The sequence below is a fragment of the Haemaphysalis longicornis genome, unplaced genomic scaffold (genome assembly GCF_048455015.1).
Source record: "Haemaphysalis longicornis isolate Haplotype H1 unplaced genomic scaffold, Haemaphysalis longicornis Haplotype H1 scaffold_93, whole genome shotgun sequence".
Taxonomy (NCBI): Eukaryota; Metazoa; Arthropoda; class Arachnida; order Ixodida; family Ixodidae; genus Haemaphysalis; species Haemaphysalis longicornis.
The window spans coordinates 495,235-500,624 of NW_027526466.1; positions in this window are offsets into that span (position 1 = coordinate 495,235).

Consider the following 5,390-nt stretch of genomic DNA (forward strand, 5'->3'; position numbering starts at 1 on the left):
CTAAAATCATCATGGGCATCGATTTGACTAAGGCATTTGATTTCACTCATCAAAGTATACTGAACGGGCTTAAAGACTTCACGTGGGACCCCGCACCTACTCTTAATCTGGTTCCACGTAAGATCCACTTAGTAACTGGAACTTTTTTGCAAAAAAGTTCCAGTTATATATTTGAAACCGTGTTCCACATACTCTGAAAATTAAGTGGAACAGTGCACCACATATTTTTGCAACTAAATTATGTGGATCGGTGTTCCAAATAAAAGTATGCGGATCACTGTTCCAAATAAAAGGGTAGTTTAAGTTACTGGAACAGTGATCCATGTAAAATGAATATAGAATTTATCCCGTGCGCCGTTCCAGGTACCTTCAGACCAGCTGTTTATATAAAACGGCGTTCCTATAGACATTGGGAAGCTGTCTATGGGACTCCACTTTTCCAATATTTCTGCTTTCCTGTCGGTATACACCGAGGTCATAATCCAGGCTGACGGATCCATTGGTATCAGCAGGAAACCGCAAGCACCATTTTAACACAGCCTTGATATATGACCCGCAGTGATACCAACAATTGGAAAGCAGAAACCACAGCAGCAGTGTGGTCCCTGACAGTTCCTAACAGTTGCCTATCGGAGCACAGTTGTATATAAAAGTTGGTCTGAGGCACCTAGAGCGGCACACAGTCTTTGGCTTCACCCGCAGAATCTTGTGCTGGGTTTTAGCTGCGTGTAAAAGAAACAATATACTTACATTAAAATACGCACGAAACCAACTATTATGACTCATACACTGCTTTTCAATATACTATACAACTTTATTGGGTGTTAGTATGCATACATTTCAGATATGAATAGCTGTCTATTTTAAATTGCACAGAAAATGACCAACGTACAAGGAATAAATACCATAACGATTGCACTAGGCTCCAAGTGGCATTTGCACATATTCACCTTTACTCGAAAACATGGTTAATAAAGACGGTATTACGGGCAACTGCTTCATAAATAAATAGACGTGCGCGTCTACCGCGGCACTGACACAGATATTATACAACAGTGAGCATCAAATATGCTGTCTTATCAGATAAACCACGGCGATTCAAAGGCGGATTACCCATTGCACTTGCCATACTATGTTTACGCATAACTGTTTGGAAAAAAAACAAGCCATACACGGTTGTATTATCACAAACCTACAACAGTGCAATGCAAGAGCTTAGGAAAAGAACGCTCGAGCCAAGATTAACGATAAAACATTTTGACACGAGAGGTCACATGTGGCAGTATGCCACAATTAAAACATGATTATTAAAGATAGTAGCTTCCTGACACCAGACGTAAGTGTAACATCAAGCTATTTGTAGACAAAATACTTTATGAGCATCCTGAAAAGTCCTTTGACTTAAGGCACGTTACTTGCCCAAACAATTTGTAGTTGTTTAAAATAATTCATCCCAAGAAATCTCACAAAAGCCAACGTGAATCTTATATAATTTTTCAAACCAGGTAGCTGGGAGCATGTTACACATATTAAAATTTAAGAAGCAGACTAATTATATACGTCATCACTTCAAGCGGGAACAAGTCAGACATCCTTAAGAAGCAAACAAGCCAGCGTTGAATCCTACAGGTGACCAGTTTTACAAAGCAGACTTGAAAGCATTTTTTCCAGCCTCAACATTTTACCTTAGGTAAAATTCACAGTTGCGTGCTATAAAAACCCTCCCGTCTTGCTGTCAGTGTAATTGCGACCAAAGCCCTGCTTCTGCAAAGCAAGAAATGCAACTTTGTTCAAAGGAGAAAACTTGTTCAAGCCAAATACGCACATTTTAAATTCTTCTACGGCATGGGTGTCGGCTCACATACAGTACTAAAATTTATCAATGCAGGCGGAAGGCATCTGGGTAAATAATCATCAGCAGCAGCACTGCCACGAAGAAAAAATCTTACGAGCTACACTTGAATAATAAGGACGTTACAATGCGGTACCATGAACTACATTAACACCCACTATAGATTAAAAGGCAGCCTGTGCATTGTGCCAATGATGAAAAATTGTAAAGCAAAGCACGACTTCAGTGTTCAGTTGACATGAAACTTGCATGTGCCAGTAACTCAAACCTCTTCATATGATCTCACCCCCTTCATGCCTTTTATCTGACCTCCTTCATGCCTTTCAAGAGATACTTTAACCTCTACCAATAATTTAAAATCCCAAGTAGAGCTGAACACTTAAAGTATTTCAAGAGACTCCAACTTAAATGGCACCAGGCCACTGTCAAATTCTTATGCTTTCCAAGAACTCGCTGCAAAAGTCCCAAGAACTATCCAAAGGCGCATAACCATAAGAACATGATGACACGATGAAAAAGATGACATATGCGGCGAAGAGGATGACCACATCCCGAAGTGACAATGCAGGCGGCGCACCCGTGATGTGTTTCTTGCGGGCAATATTGATGCCGCCAGTCCCTTCTTAGAATAACCGGGCCTCGAGAAGACTTACTCCTCACCTCATGTACCTTCAACGAAACAAGAAAATTTTGTTACATGGTTGCTTTAAATTAATGAGTTGCTTAGGCCCTTTCATAACACAGTAATTGATTTAAAATCAGTGATTTCTTGGGTTTTTTCTGGGAGTGCTGCTAAAGGTGAAAGTGCGCTAAACAATATCACCACAGACAATCAATGAAATTGTCCTGATTCTGGAAAGTATCCCACTTTGCTGCCTCGGCATCCCGAATATAGCGTTTTTTATCCTTGAGAGGTTTCGTTTATTAATCAAATAATAATTACTATTATCACCTTTCGGCAGTATATTTTACACACCTTATCTCTGCAAAAAAATGTTATCTGTACTGTACAATGTGCTCCCTAGAATGCTGTAGCGAGGCTGGCTTAATACAACTTACAGCTAAACGACGTTTCTACCGCAAAGAAATAAATGGCCAGTTATCATAAATATCGCACTGTGGCAGAAATTTTTTCGGGAATTATTTCCACCTAAAATATTTCCCTCTCGATGTATATTCCTCCATGCGTAGTGCTATGAGCCAGAAGTTGAGCTGACTAATGCTGAACTAGGCTGTTGCAATTTTATTATAAATCATAACTCTAGCACATTTGATTGCAGACTTCACTTTCTGTACTCTAAACAATTTCCTTCAAAAAATAATTACCCCTTATTTAGCCACCTATCAAAATCCAATGCAAGCATTACTCATGCTACACCTGTATTTGGGTGTATTATTGGTACTACGGCCGTATTAAAAGAGGGAAATTTAAATCTTCAGTTGCCACCGTATTGTTGTAGCCGCAACCACGTTGGGCGTGTCCGTGGTGCTGGCAAATCCCCGCAACAACTCTCAAGGTGTAAAAGCTAAATATTTACAAAACTAAATACAAAATAGTGGACTTTTTGGCCACTGTTGGAGAATCCGTATTAGGCGGAATGTGAATTGGTGTTCACGATAATATTGGCGTTCAGGATAACTTCTTAACAGTGAGATTTTATTAGGATTGCTAGCTTCTTTATCCTGCCCACTTCTGTCCAATGCGACAGTACTCTTTACGCCTTCTGACCTGTTTCACCAGCGACGTTGTCTTCGGCTTCCTTTCTCCCTGCTTCCCATTCGTAACTGCCAAACTACACTTCTCCTTTCCAACTACGGGTCGTGTCCGTGCACCTTGCAACGCGGAGAGTGCGTCGGCCATGTCGAGACCGTTCATTCTGTTGTCGCTGTGGCTGTGCCCGACGATTCGACCCCGCACCTCCACCAAAACTATGAGGGTTTTCAGGCTTTATTCTTCAGCCGCACCAGCAGCAGCGGTAGCACCGAAGCACCAAGTCGCGCTGACCAGCAAGTCGAGACGGAGAGCCAACGAGACGAGACTTCTTCTTCGTCCCAGCGATGGCGATGGGACATCCACGAGTTGGTGCCTCTTCCATGTGTGGCTTCTGTGTCACATACCCACGCATTGCGAATGACCAGTGCTGTCCACGCTCCTACATTATTTAAACGAGTATGGTGTTGGCGATGGTCTTCCTTACAGGATCAACAGTCCCAGAAATTGAGTCCCGCAAAAACAAAATGCCAGCTTACCCAACCAAAATTAAGATCCGGGTGTTTCTGACAGGGCCGCCTCAAAGTGCACTTCCAGAAACGTTTTGCTAACGTGTTCCAAAAAGCTCCTACTGTCACCTTGAACCACAGGCCAAGCTGTCACTGAAAAGAAGTTTCAAACCATTATTTATAAAGCAGCTACCTAAAAACGCGCCATAAAAGACCCAAAAATGGCAGTGCGTACTTACTTGTAGAATGCAATGATTTCATCCCGTGCTTTAATGTGTTGCTTTGTGATCATAACTTCCAAGAAGGGGTCCAAATACAATTAAAATGGCCATATGCATTCCTTTTTCTGCTGTTTTAGGTCTATTTTCAGCCTGTTGCCTAGAAAATAAACAGTACAAAAATATCAGAGAATAAATTTATGCCTTGATTTACTGAAGGAGCACGAGAAAATATTGAACAATGTCTGATTCGTTCCACGAAACTCGAACGTTTTTTTTACAGCGGAAGCCCTGGTAATCTTTTCTTGCTAAACAATTTGAGATATAAAATATCTGAACATACTTTAAGCTCACCTGTCCTTTGTCTATGCGAACTGGTGAATATCTGCACAATATGCACGACTCAAAACGTACTCTATTGTGGCTTGGCATTCATAATCCGCCACACTCTCCCCAACGACCCTTCAGCATGCCGAAGATGTCTTCAGCCATAGTGAATTCCACAGCCATGACCTCGCAGGAGCATGTCAGGAATGGAAATAATTTGTTTTCATTGTTTTTTTTTTTTTTGCAGAGGAACAAAAATAACTGTCACAACCTATCAGTGCAGGGCCAAATGTCTACACAGTCAGCCATAGACTGTTTCTGAACACTTCATAGAGTATGAATACAAAATGTAGCAATCTGCTTTTGCAGTATAATTTCTACGTTCAAAGGAGAACAGAAATGGATTAACGTTTGGTGCACATCATGATGCAACAACTTTGACCCTAAGCGTTTTGAAAATTATTTCAACTCTCGAGCTGCCACTGACACTGATAGCATAAAATTGCAGGAATGGATTATTTTTAAACTTACTTGGTGATGTTAAAACTTTTAATAGTCCACACGTGAGCTTTATGGGTAATTATTTTGAGGTCTCAGGTTACCACTGACATTGACAGCATAGAAACGGCACCACACTTTCTGCATGTTCCCACCTGCCTTCCCCTCCACAAAAGGAACGTTTTGTCACTACGCTACTGCTCAGACAACCACTTTCCCTTGCATTTCACTACACGTCAGGGAGCCAACTAAAGTTGACTAGTGTAAATAGAACA